Source organism: Triticum dicoccoides, chromosome 1B (assembly GCF_002162155.2).
Source record: "Triticum dicoccoides isolate Atlit2015 ecotype Zavitan chromosome 1B, WEW_v2.0, whole genome shotgun sequence".
Classification (NCBI taxonomy): Eukaryota; Viridiplantae; Streptophyta; class Magnoliopsida; order Poales; family Poaceae; genus Triticum; species Triticum dicoccoides.
This window is the reverse complement of record NC_041381.1, coordinates 21,502,334-21,517,447: the sequence shown is the minus strand read 5'-3', so window position 1 is coordinate 21,517,447 and position 15,114 is coordinate 21,502,334.

Here is a 15,114-nt window from a genome sequence, read left to right as displayed (position 1 = left end):
CGACGGTAGTAAATAAGATGATCCCTCATTAAAATTTCAAGAAAGTGTTCCCCCTAACTGTGCACCGTTGCGAAAGTTCGTCGTTTCGAAGCACCACGTGATGATCAGGTGTGATAGATTCTTACGTTCACATACAACGGGTGTAAGCCAGATTTACACACGCAAAACACTTAGGTTGACTTGACGAGCCTAGCATGTATAGACATGGCCTCGGAACACAAGAGACCGAAAGGTCGAGCATGAGTCGTATGGTAGATACGATCAACATGAAGATGTTCACCGATGATGACTAGTCCGTCTCACGTGACGATCAGACACGGCCTAGTTGACTCAGATCATGTAATCACTTAGATGACTAGAGGGATGTCTATCTGAGTGGGAGTTCATAAGACGCACTTAATTATCCTGAACATAGTCAAAAGATCTTTGCAAATTATGTCGTAAGCTCGCGCTTTAGTTCCACTGTTTAGATATGTTCCTAGAGAAAAATATAGTTGAAAGTTGAGAGTAGCAATTATGCGGACAATAGAAAGGTTATGTCCTTAATGCACCGCTCGGTGTGCTGAACCCCAAACGTAGTCTGTGGATGTTGCGAACATCGGACATACACGTTTTGATAACTACGTGATAGTTTAGTTAAAACGGTTTAGAGTTGAGGCACCAAAGACGTTTTCAAAATGTCGCGGAACATATGAGATGTTTCGAGGGCTGAAATTGGGATTTCAGGCTCGTGCCCACGTCAAGAGGTATAAGACCTCCGACGATTTTCTTAGCCTGCAAACTAAGGGAGAAAAATCTCAATCGTTGAGCTTGTGCTCAGATTGTCTGAGTGCAACAATCACTTGAATCGAGTGGGAGTTGATCTTCCAGATGAGATAGTGATGTTTCTCCAAAGTCATTGCCACCAAGCTGCTAGAGCTTCATGATGAACTATAACATATCAGGCATAGATATGATAATCCTTGAGGTATTCGCGATGTTTGACACCGCGAAAGTAGAAATCAAGAAGGAGCATCAATTGTTGATGGTTCATGAAACCACTAGTTTCAAGAAGGGCAAGGGCAAGAAGGGATACTTCATGAAACAGCAAATCAGCTGCTGCTCTAGTGAAGAAACCCAAGGTTGAACCCAAACCCGAGACTAAGTGCTTCTGTAATAAGGGGAACAGCCACTGGAGCGGAATTACCCTAGATACTTGGTACATGAGAAGGCTGGCAAGGTCGATAGAAGTATATTGGATATACATTATGTTAATGTGTACTTTACTAGTACTCCTAGTAGCACCAGGGTATTAGATACCGGTTCGGTTGCTAAGTGTTAGTAACTCGAAATAAAAGAGCTACGGAATAAACGGAGACTAGGTAAAGGTGAGCTGATGATATGTGTTGGAAGTGTTTCCAAGTTTGATGTGATCAAACATCGCACGCTCCCTCTACCATCAAGATAAGTATTAAACCTTAATAATTGTCATTTGGTGTTTGCATTGAGCATAGACATGATTGGATTATGTCTATCGCAATACGGTTATTCATTTAAGGAGAATAATGGTTATTCTATTTATTTGAGTAATACCTTCAATGGTCTTGCACCTAAAGGAATGGTTTATTGAATCTCGAACGTAGTGATAGTAATGATAGTACCACTTACTTGTGGCACTGCCATGTAAGTCATATTGGTATAAAATGCATGAAGAAGCTCCATGTTGATGGATCTTTGGACTCATTCATTTTTGAAAAGTTTGAGACATGCGAACCATGTCTATTGGTGTATACGCATGAAGAAACTACATGCAGATGGATCGTTTGGACTCACTTGATTTTGAATCACTTGAGATATGCAAATCATACCACATGGGCAAGATGACTGAAAAGCCTCGTTTTCAGTAAGATGGAACAAGATAGCAACTTGTTGGAAGTAACACATTTTGATGTGTGCAGTCCAATGAGTGCTGAGGCATGCAGTGAATATCGTTATGTTCTTACTTCACAGATGATTCGAGTAGATGTTGAGTATATTAACTTGATGAAACACAAGTCTGAATTATTGAATGGTTCAAGTAATTTCAGAGTGAAGTTGAAGATCATTGTGACAAGAGGATAAAATGTCTATGATATGATCATAGAGATGAGTATCCGAGTTACGAGCTTTGGCACGCAATTAAGACATTGTGGAAATTGTTTCACAATTAATACCGCCTGGAACACCATAGTGTGATGGTGTGTCCGGACATCATAGTTGCACCTTTTTAGATATGGTGCGTACCATGATGTCTCTTATCGAATTACCACTATCATTCATGGGTTAGGCATTAGAGACAACCGCACTCACTTTAATAGGGTACCACGTAATTCCGTTGAGACGACACCGTTTGGAGAAACCTAAGTTGTCGTTCCTTAAAAGTTTGGGGCTGCGACGCTTATGTGAAAAAGTTTCAGGTTGATAAGCTCGAACCCAAAGCGGATAAAATGCATCTTCATAGGACACCCAAAATAGTTGGGTATACCTCCTAATTCAGATCCGAAAGCAATATGGATTGTTTCTTGAATCGGGTCCTTTCTCGAGGAAAGGTTTGTTTCGAGAATTGAGTGGGAGGATGGTGGAGACTTGATGAGGTTATTGAACCATCACTTCAACAAGTGTGTAGCAGGGCACAGGAAGTTGTTCCTGTGGCACCTACACCAATTGAAGTAGAAGCTTATGATAGTGATCATGAAGCTTCAGATCAAGTCACTACCGAACCTCGTAGGGTGACAAGGATGCATACTACTTCAGAGTGGTACAGTAATCCTATCTTGAAGGTCATGTTTCTAGACAACAATGAATCTACGAGCTATGGAGAAGCGATGGTGGGCCCATATTCTGACAAATGGTTAGAAGCCATGAAATCCGAGATAGGATCCATGTATCATAACAAAGCATGGACTTTGGTGGACTTGCCCGATGATCGGCAAGCCATTGATATAAATGGATCTTTAAGAAGAAGACGGACGTGGACGGTAATGTCACCGTCTATGAAACTCGACTTGTGGCTAAGAGTTTTTCACAAGTTCAAGGAGTTGACTACAATGAGATTTTCTCATCTGTAGTGATGCTTAAGTCCGTCGGAATCATGTTAGCATAAGCTGCATTTATGAAATCTGGCAAATGGATGTCAAGACGAGTTTCCTTACCAGTTTTCGTAAGGAAAGGTTGTATGTGATACAATCAGAAAGGTTTTGTCGATCCTAAGGATGCTAAATGGTATGCTAGCTCCAGCGATCCTTCCATGGACTGGAGTAAGCATCTCGGAGTTGGAATATGCACTTTGATAAGATGATCAAATATTTTAGGTTTATACAAAGTTTATGAGAAACTTGTATTTCCAAAGAAGTGAGTGGGAGCACTATAGAATTTCTGATGAGTATATGTTGTTGACATATTGATGATCAGAAATGATGTAGAATTTCTGGAAAGCATATAGGGTTATTTGAAAGATGTTTTTCAATAGAAAACCTGGATTAAGCTACTTGAACATTGAGCATCGAGATCTATAAGATAGATCAAAATGCTTAATAATACTTTCAAATGAGCACGTACCTTGACATGATCTTGAAAGTGTTCAAGATGGATCAATCAAAGAAGGAGTTCTTGCCTGAGTTGTAAGGTACAAAGTTAAGACTTAAAGCTCAACCACGGCAAAAAAGAGAGAAAGGACGAAGGTCGTCCCCTATGCTTTAGACGTAGGCTCTACAGTATGCTCTGCTAAGTACTGCACCTGTTGTGTGCCTTGCCACATGTCTGGCAAGAGGGTACAAAGGTGATCAAGGAGTGGATCACCAGATAGCGGTCAAAATTATCCTTAGAGGAATAAGGATTTGTTTCTCGATTATGGAGGTGATAAAGAGTTCGGCGTAAAGGGTTACGATGATGCAAGCTTTAACACCTATCTGAATGACTCTGAGTAGCAAACCGGATACGTATAGTGGAGCGACCATTTGGAATAGCTCCAAGTGGAGCGTGGAAGCAGCATTTACAATATGACCTAGAGATTTGCAAAGTACATACGGATCTGAATGTTGCAAACCCGTTGACTAAAACTTCTCTCACAAGCAAAACATGATCAAACTCCAGAACTCATTGAGTCTTAATCACATGATGATGTGAACTAGTTTAATGACACTAGTAAACTCTTTGGATATTGGTCACATGGCGATGTGACGTGTGAGTTTTAATCACATGGCGGTGTGAACTAGATTATTGACTCTAGTGCAAGTGGGAGACTGTTGGAAATATGCCCTAGAGACAATAATAAATTAGTTATTATTATATTTCCTTGTTCATGATAATCGTTTATTATCCATGCTATAATTGTATTGATAGGAAACTCAGATACATGTGTGGGTACATAGACAACACCATGTCCCTAGTAAGCCTCTAGTTGACTAGCTCGTTGATCCATAGATGCTTACGGTTTCCTGACCATGGACATTGGATGTCATTGATGACGGGATCACATCATTAGGAGAATGATGTGATGGACAAGACCCAATCCTAAGCCTAGCATAGAGATCGTGTAGTTCGTCTGCTAAAGCTTTTCTAATGTCAAGTATCATTTCCTTAGACCATGAGATTGTGCAACTCCCGGATACCGTAGGAATGCTTTGGGTGTACCAAACGTCACAACGTAACTGGGTGACTATAAAGGTGCACTACAGGTATCTCCGAAAGTGTCTGTTGAGTTGGCACGAATCGAGACTGGGATTTGTCACTCCGTGTGACGGAGAGGTATCTCTGGGCCCACTCGGTAGGACATCATCATAATGTGCACAATGTGATCAAAGAGTTGATCGCGGGATGATGTGTTACAGAACGAGTAAATAGACTTGCCGGTAACGAGATTGAACAAGGTATCGGTATACCGATGATCGAATCTCGGGCAAGTACAATACCGCTAGACAAAGGGAATTGAATACGGGATCAATTGAGTCCTTGACATCGTGGTTCATCCGATGAGATCATCGTGGAACATGTGGGAGCCAACATGGGTATCCAGATCCCGCTGTTGGTTATTGACCGGAGAACGTCTCAGTCATGTCTGCATGGTTCCCGAACCCGTAGGGTCTACACACTTAAGGTTCGATGACGCTAGGGTTATAAAGGAAGTTTCTATGTGGTTACCGAATGTTGTTCGGAGTCCCAGATGAGATCCCGGACGTCACGAGGAGTTCCGGAATGGTCCGGAGGTAAAGATTTATATATGGGAAGTCCTGTTTTGGTCACCAGAAAAGTCTCGGGTTTTATCGGTAACGTACCGGGACCACCGGGAGGGTCCCGGGGGTCCACCAAGTGGGGACACCATCCCCGGAGGGCTGCATGGGCCAAGTGTGGGAGGGGACCAGCCCCAGGTGGGCTGGTGCATCACCCCCACAAGGCCTAGGGCGCAGGGAAGAGTGGGAGGGGGGCAAACCCTAGGGCAGATGGGCCCTAAGGCCCACCCCAGGTGCGCCTCCCCTCTCTCCCCTTCTGGCTGCCATCCAGATGGGATCTGGGGGCTGCCGCCACCCCTGGGGAGGGAACCCTAGAGGGGGCGTAGCCCCCTCCCCTTCCCCTATATATACTTGAGGTTTTTGGGGCTGCCAACACATGAGTTTCACCTCTCCCTGGCGCAGCCCTACCTCTCTCCCTCCTCCTCTCCCGCGGTGCTTGGCGAAGCCCTGCTGGAGCACCACGCTCCTCCATCACCACCACGCCGTTGTGCTGCTGCTGGATGGAGTCTTCCTCAACCTCTCCCTCTCTCCTTGCTGGATCAAAGCATGGGAGACGTCACCGGGCTGTACGTGTGTTGAACACGGAGGTGTCGTCCGTTCGGCACTAGGATCTCCGGTGATTTGGATCACGACGAGTACGACTCCTTCAACCACGTTCTCTTGAACACTTCCGCTTAGCGATCTATAAGGGTATGTAGATGCACTCTCCTTCCCCTCGTAGCTGGTTTCTCCATAGATAGATCTTGGTGACACGTAGGAAAATTTTGAATTTCTGCTACGTTCCCCAACAGTTCGGGCCACCGTTGTGGTTTAATACCCTAGTGCAGTGTGTTGTGTGGTGGATTGCCTCTGGGGCTGATGATGAATAGTACAGAGGAAGAACAGCCTCGCGAGGGTTGTTCTTGAGCTGGTGCGGTGTTCTGCTAGGGAAGGATTCGATCCATTTCTACTGTGGTGGCTATCTCTATTTATAGAGGCCCTAGTACGCTTCCCAAATATTGAGCGGGAAGGGAGCCAATAACGGTCATTTTGAAGGGGGACAGCTAGTACAAGCTATCCTGACTAAAATTGGTCTTCGACTACCAAAGGCACTGGCGATGACGCCGTCTTGGGCTCCACGGTGATCTCTATCCTGCCGTCCTGCTGGTCTTGGTCTCTTTGCACCGATACGGAAACCTTTGCTTGATGCCTCGGTACTCCGCGCCTGCGCTTTCCCCATTGCACAAAAGAGGAAACAAGGACACTGCGTTGGTTGGCGCCCGCCTGGTCTCGATCGCCATGGCTTGCGTCATGAGCACCTCGCGAGGTACTCCTTGCCTTGATCTCTCCGCCTCCTCACGAACCTGCCTGGTGAGGCCGCCCTTGAGGAAGCCTTGCGTCGTCCGCCCTGCGAGGCTTGGCCCCTCGCGAGGGTCTTGAACTTGGGTTGATGAAGACGGGCCGTACTAGGCCACTGCTCGAGCCACACCGTAGGCAGGCAAGTTTGGGGACCCCCGACAGAAGAGTTTTGATTAAGATTTATTAGTTTAATTATAAAAAGGTGAGTTTTTATACTACTCTTTCTAAGATGAGAAAAAAAGAGCAACAACACACATGCTCACTCATTCCCTTCATGCAATGCGCGGTTCACGTACTCACTTCATGCAACACCCGTGAAATCGAGTTTGCGCTTGAGCTAATATTATGCGCCTTGTTTGGGAGAACTAAAATTTTGCATGACAGTGCACTGCCTAGCTTTGAGTGTACGTGTCAATACTCGAGAACATTATGGACACACTTTATATTTTCAGACAGGTTTTCCACCCATGTGTCAGTTGCATTTCTTCAGTTTCCCACACGTCCTCTCTTTCCAGAGGAAATACAGAGAAGAGATGCTATGCAGAATACATTCAAAAAGAAGGCTATACATAATACACATAGTGGTAGACAGAACACACACACTCTGGTCGAGCTACTTCTTCAGCATTCCCATCCCGGCGTCTGCGTGCACAACCATCTGGGACACAAGACCTCTGAAACCGCGTCCCTGGACAAGTTGCACCAGGAGAGGGGCAGTAAGGTTTTGGGGAGCGTCTTTGGTGCGACTGTTTGCTTAAGTTCTACTACATCCACGACAGCCATCCGTATGCTTCCTCTACAACGGATGGACACCTTATCTTCACCATCATGGCCAACGACGATTGTTGCACCCTAATTTCCGGTGAACTCATATGTACTGAATCTCTCTCTGTTGACATGTGCCTCTGGCTCATATGCCTATTAGCCTATATGCTAGATGTTCCTAGTGTGTTGTATGTGCTTTGCCATGTCAGTAATCTCGTGATGACGCTAACTTGGGTTAAGCTTCAGCAAAAAATGTCTAAATTCCTAACAATCCAAAAACCTCATAGGTTCAGGCAATTTCCATTGATGGGTGCTCACTTCAAGAGGTGGCGGACCAAAACCACCAAGTGGATCACCGCTATGAACATGTACAATGTTTCAGCTGGAGCTTCGAGAGGTCCGCTTACTTGTGAACAGAACAAAGTGTCCTTAGAGATGACTGTAATCTTTGTGGGGTGTTGTCATAAGTGTGTTGGGTGACAAGTTGGTTGATGCATATTTGCATATATATGCATGATGCCAAAGAACTGTGACTTGAATCCAAGTTTGGCTCCACCAATGTCGGTGGTGAGCTGTATGCTATAGTGCAGTTCAATGACCACGAAATGGTTTGGCACCATTTCGTGGTCGAACACGCTCATGAGCTACAATGGATGGCAAAGGAATTCAATCTCCTTAGGTGTTGGTTGCCCAACAAATTTGTTGCCAAGAGCATTGTTGCTAAGATTTCTCCTTCATTGAGGAACTTTGCCACTTCTTTGAAACACCCCATGAGATCTTTGTTGGGAGTCTCACTGGATCCTTAGATGATGTAGAGAAGGTGAGGGAAAAGGACACACGAACTCAAGGATCAAGGGACACTCTGTTGTCAATGTTGTGCAGAAAAATGTCCGTAAGTTCAAGGGACATTCTTTTAGCACTCCATTCATTTCTGTATACAAGGCCACTTCATATTTTTGTGTATAACTTTGACCATTAATTTTACCAATAAAAAGTGAGTTATATGCCATACAAAGTTTGTTATTGAATGCACATTTCAAAGAACTTCCTTATGATATTTTTCTTGATGACGTATAACCCATAATAGAAGGGTTGGGCATGCTTTCCTACGTCATTTGTGTTGTTGGATTTCTTGACAACATTAATCACTCTGTTTCAAATATAAGGTCTATTACATCTTTTAAAGTCAAATATTTTAAGTTTGATCAAATTTGTAGAGAAATATATCAAAACCCATAATACCAAATCGGTATAATTAGATTCGTCATGAAATGAACTTCTATATTTTTATTTAATATTGTGGATGTTGACTTTTTTGGCTCTGAACTTGGTCAAAGTTAATGGAATTTAACTTTCCAAAAAACTAATACTCCTTATATTTTGGAGCCGATGAAATATTTAGTTTGGCGTGGCGGGGAGATGGAGTGTGCTTTATTTTTCTCTTATAATTCGATGATTTGGTGAGCCTTTCTTCATGTGATTCTGTGTTATTCGCAAATAAACCCATATTTATATGGGAAAATTTCCACGTCGATAGTTGCATGTAATATATTTCTGCATCGGTAATTTATTGGCGTTTTTCTAGGTGGTGGGAGGGTGCGCGGGATTGATATGTTTTGGTAGGTCGGTTGCTGCTGATTGATAAAAAATGATTGGTCCGATCAAAATCATAAACCAAATCCATAATTAAATACCTCAATTGAATTGAAGAGTTTCAAAATTAGGGAGCAATAGTGAATTATAATATTTGAATGGAAGAGCTGCTTGAAAAATTATTGACCCAGTCAAGATTAAATGACTTAATTTTAAATTAAAGACCTCAATTAATTATGAGGCCCTAAAAATTAGAAAGCACAGTATATATACTACTACCTTCATCTTGGTTTATTGGTCCCCTTGGGATTTTGTGATAAATTTTAACCTTAGATATAACTAACAAAATGTTTATGCATGCAACCAAAAACAATATCATTGAAAACTATGTTCAAATACAAATCTAATGATATAATTTTTTATGACAAACATTATTATTTTCTTCGTTAAATCTATGGTCAAACTTTGACACAAAATACTAAGAGACCAATAAATCAGGACGGAGGTAGTACTAGTCAACAACAAGGCAGAGAAGGGATGGAATAGACTGTCGAGCAAGTAATTATTCTCCCTCTTCAGTAATTAACCTTCCACATCGAATTTTTGATTATCTGGCACTTTTGGATATATTTAGTACTTCCTCCGTCTAGATGAGTAAGTCATCTTAGGTTGTGCACCGTGACCAAAGAGAAGGGGAAAACGAGATAACTTAATGTTTATTTGCTAATTAATAACATTGGGCCGGGATAATCCCTTAGAAGTGTAGGACGTGGGATCACAAAATCTTCACCATAATGTCGATGAAACACTTCAACTTCACAAAGAATCGGAAGGCGTTTCTTTCTTCTGCTCGAAGAAAGAAAAGGCGACCTTGCCGCCAGGAGTCTCTCGTGCTGCTGCCCTCCGGTGGCTCCCCTCCACTAGCGGCCTCGGTCGTTGATGGTGAGGGGGTCGCCGGTTCCATGCGTGTGGATCGTTTTTTACTCTAGTAGTTTAGATTTTTAGGTTGTTTATCGTCTTTGCTTCGGCAGCGGTGATGGTGGCGCCGAATAAAGTTTCTTCAGATCCTACTCCAATGAGACGATCGGTCCTATGGTTGGGATGGATTTGGAAATCAGTTTGTTCAAGCAAGGATGGCGTGGTGGTGGCGACATCCTTGTGGTGGACCTGTGTACTCAGGCTCCATCGTTGCGACGGTGTTTGCTCCAGCGCCAGCATGGAGCTTGGGAGGTAGTCCAGGAACGGATGCAGATTGTGGTCTGCATCGGCGGCATCCGGAAGATGGTGGATCGTGTGCTGGTTTTGTGGTTCGTGGATGGCAGGTGTGGTTTTCTCCTCCGGCGTCTTAGTCGTGTGGGGGTGCCAGATCTAGAGTTCGATGGCGTGTCCGGGGTGTTGCCCAGGTATGTCGTCCAACGGTAGTGGTTTCGCTTTTCGTGAGCCACGTTGGAGGTTCACAAAGCTGCATATCAGCGATGGAGCCGCTTCGAGCTCAGGTGTGAAGGTGATTCTTCATTTTTTTCCTTTGGTTGATGCTATGGTGGTTCCAGAGGCTGGTGACGGGCGTTGGTGTCAAGTTCAGATGTTTCTTCGGTCTTGATTGTAATTTTACTTCTTAGCTATTGTTCTTTGTGCAAAGGCTAGCGATTTGCTGTCTTTTCAGTTTTGCCTAGTCGGTTTGTACGTGCCTTGTACTATGATCCTTATGTATTACCATGCAAAAAAAAACTTCACAAAGAATCAAACCAACAGAAAAAAATTGATACACCAACCTAAATTCATCAGTTCCGAATAATCGGATTTACGAGAAAAGAAAACTCTCTAATCTTATGGCATCGCCAAAAGAACAAGAGTAATTTTATTCTTACAAAATACGATGATCACTAGACGATGACGACGACCATAGTACTCTGAAGATGCGAGGTACCCTATCTCTAGACGCTAAGATGGCAGCCGAAGGCGAGGGACAAAAAATTGTCAGTGGCGGCGGCGGCGCTGCAAAACCCTCGCACGTAGCACCGGCTGCGGAGCCGGAGCCCCTAGTTAGCTTTTAGGTGATTCTGCTAAGCAAGTTCGCTATGCTAATTAGCACTCGTTCGAAACCAACAAAAGGCCGAAGCCTCAGAAAGCCCACACTAAGAGGTAGAAGCGCTTATTTTAGTCTCACCTCGCCAACCCAAGAGGCATTCGACCTACTCTTTTTTTTTGAAAGGTGGCATTCGACCAACTCTCTTCACTTGCTGAGCTTAGTTGCACGAGCTTGTAATCCAACTGTGGGTATTAAGGTGATGTGGACGCTGTTGTAGCGTTGCGGACCTGACCATCATTTTTTCTTTGTGATGCATATAAAAGTTTTTTCCTTACTCTTTTAGCTCTATAACATAAACTGGGAGTATTTTTCATTTTTTGTGATGCATATACAAGTTTATTTTCTTACTCTTTTGACTTTTTGGTAAAATATTATGAGTTGTGCTGCATATAAAAAGTTTATTTGCAATTTTGACTCTTCAGTAGATTGTGGCTCTTAAATATAGATTCTGAGCATTCCCTTTTTTCACTGAACTAGGAGGTTTATTTGTTTATACTTTTGAATATAAATTGTGAGTGCTTTTCTTTTGCATGTAAGAGATTTAATTGGAGATCTCAATTGAATATGGGCTCTCCAAAACTAGGTAGTTTTGTGTTATAAAGAATAGTGTAAAAGAATTGAATGAGAAAGCGTTGAGAAATTATTGACTCGGTCAAAATTGAATGACCCAATTTCAATTGACTGAGGCCTTTAAAATTAGGGAGCTTAGTGTTTTAGAGGATTTTGTTGACAAGAATTATAAGTCGATGTTTGACAAAAAAAACAAAGTGGCCTTGTATGCAAAAATGGAGGGAGTAGCTATAAATTAAATTTGGATGATAACAAAAATCAAAGGCATTTACACTCCTTAAACATTTGGTACAACTGTATCACTCAAGCCTTGGTAAAATACTTCAGATACGGCAGAACATAAGTGCATATCTCGTCAGACTAGCTAGGCACCCTTTCGCCAAAAAAAGAGAGAGACTAGCTAGGCACCAACAATTCGATTCTGAACTCAGATAATCATGAAAATTAATCTTATTATTTTAATAAGATAAAGTACAACAAACAATTATATACTCCCTCCGTACTATAATATATCACTTTTTACACTACATTAGTGTCAAAAACGCTCTTATATTATGGGACGGAGGGAGTATATATCAATATCAAGTGGAAAAGAAAGAATAATTTCTTCCAAGGATAAATCTTTTTTTGATTACCTAAGATTTTTTTTAACAATTCAATTAAGAACCTTAATAATGTTGAAACCAAGGCAAGCGTCCCTAATAAACACTTTTTTATATCTCTGATGCGCAGCCGGGCCTAGAACTAATCGACAGGATAATTGGTTGTAATTACCATTATCTGTCACAATCACCATGGTTGATGTTGGGAACAATGGAAACAAGAAAATACAGTTTACATCAACACCACACCGTCACTACTCTTCTCCCAAAGCACTAGATCTGATGCCGCTGCTCAGCAATAACCAAGGTGTGTGCTTCCCTACTTTTGCTACTTGCTCAGATCAAATGAAGAGCCTCCTGCAAATAAAAATGAGCCTCGTATTAGACGTCACTACAAGAAATATGTCAACTTATGACCTTCTGTCAGTGACCCTGGAAGAATTGGTCATAGATTTATGACCATTTGAGACCAATTGGTCAAAAGCTGTTCGAGGGGCTCCAAACCCTAAACCATTGCGACCATTTTGGTCAGAAAGGTCATAATTTCCTTACACGAAATGGTCATAAAGCAAATAGCGCTAGTCCGCTGCCTTATTTCTAGTTGTTAACGACCAATATTGATGGTCATAGCCTTGTAAATTGTGGTGGGTTGCTATGACTAGGCGCCACCTCATCAGTTTTGCCTATGTGTCATGTCCATGTGGCAGTTTTGCCCTAGGTTGTGAAGCAACCTATATTTCTGTAATTCCCAAAATTCCCCAATATAGAACACTTTTTTAAAATAATTACCGTATTACAATTTTATTATTTTTCCTGGAAACTTGTTCACATATAATGACACAATGCGAAGGTTTCCCAATTTTTTGATTTTTTTTTGAATTTTTTATGCCCGTTTCAAAATGCGGTCAAAACGACGGGAATGACCATTCCAAGCTAGTGGTTGAATCTTGGAATTTTTTTGGTTTTTCTCTGATTAAATAGATACTTATGTACCTAGAAATGATTTTTGAAAAAAATAAATAGCAAACTATGAGGCAGCTGCAGTTCAAATTTGACCCGCTTCCAGCTGAATCGGCGGGAATTTGTCTTTTTCACCAGAGGTGGATCAAAAATTTTGACACCCAACCATTTGGTCAATTGTGCATTAAATATGGCCTAGTATTTTATAAAATTTATTTGGTCCAATTTTGCAACAATTATTTGGTAGTTCCTTCACAAAAAAACCTCATTTCAGGCACTCGAAAAATGGAAAATGGTCTTTTCGTCCAACGAAAATGAAAACTTCCTTAGGAAACATTGTTTGCCATTCCAATATGCACCCTTGTGCACAATATGAGATCATTTGAACAAACTATGCCATGAATGTGGCCATAAGATTGATCATTTGGCTTGAAAGCCATGAATCTTCACACTTGATAGCTCGTTTCTGAGAACACTTTTTTAAAATAATTACTGTATTACAATTTTATTATTTTTCCTGGAAACTTGTTCACATATGATGACACAATGCGAAGGTTTTCCAATTTTTTGATTTTTTTTGAATTTTTTATGCCCGTTTCAAAATGCGGTCAAAACGGCGGGCTTGACCGTTCCTATCTAGTGGTTGAATCTTGGAATTTTTTTGGTGTTTCTCTGATTAAATAGATACTTATTTACCTAGAAATGATTTTTGGAAAAAATAAAGAGCAAAATATGAGGCAGCTGCAGTTCAAATTTGACCCGTTTCCAACTGAATCGACGGCAATTTGTCTTTTTCACCAGAGGTGGATCAAAACTTTTTTCACCAAACCATTTTGTCAATTGTGCATTATATATGGCCTAGTATTTTATAAAATTGATTTGGTACATTTTTGCAACAATTATTTGGTAGTTCCTTCACAAAAAAACCTCCTTTTGGGCACTCGAAAAATGAAAAATGAATTTTCCGTACAAAGAAAATGAAAACTTCCTTAGGCAACATTGTTTGGAATTCCAAGATTTACCCTTGTGCACAATATGAGATTATTTGAACAAACTATGCCATGAATGTGGCCATAAGATTGACCATTTGGCTTGAAAGCCATGAATCTTCACGCATGATAGCTCATTTATGAGAACACTTTTTTAAAATAATTACCGTTTTACAAGTTTATTATTTTTCCTGGAAACTTGGTCACATATAATGACACAATGCGAAGGTTTTCCAATTTTTTGATTTTTTTTGAATTTTTTTATGCCCGTTTCAAAATGCGGTCAAAACGGCGGGCTTGACCGTTCTTATCTAGTGGTTGAATCTTGGAATTTTTTTTGGTGTTTCTCTGATTAAATAGATACTTATTTACCTATAAATGATTTTTGGAAAAAATAAAGAGCAAAATATGAGGCAGCTGCAGTTCAAATTTGACCCGTTTCCAGCTGAATCGACGGCAATTTGTCTTTTTCACTAGAGGTGGATCAAAACTTTTTTCACCAAACCATTTTGTCAATTGTGCATTATATATGGCCTATTATTTTATAAAATTGATTTGGTACATTTTTGCAACAAATATATTATAGGACCTTCACAAAAAAACTTATTTTGGGCACTCGAAAAATGGAAATTTGATTTTTCGTGCAAAGGAAATAAAAACTCCCTTTGTCAATATTGTTTGCAAATACATGATGTAAACTTGTGCAAAATATGATATCATTTGAACAAATATTTGATAGGACTTTCACAAAAACACTCATTTTGAGCACTGAAAAATGGAATACATTTTTTATCTTGAATCAATCACGACCAATTTATATGGTCATAAGGTCATCAAATGGTTTGCTGTGTTCTGATTGGACCATGAGCATATCTCGCGGATCACGCATCAACCACCGTCGGATGCTTCCGGATCCAACGGCCCAAACCCACCCGAGCCAAAACCCTAGGTCTGTCCTCATG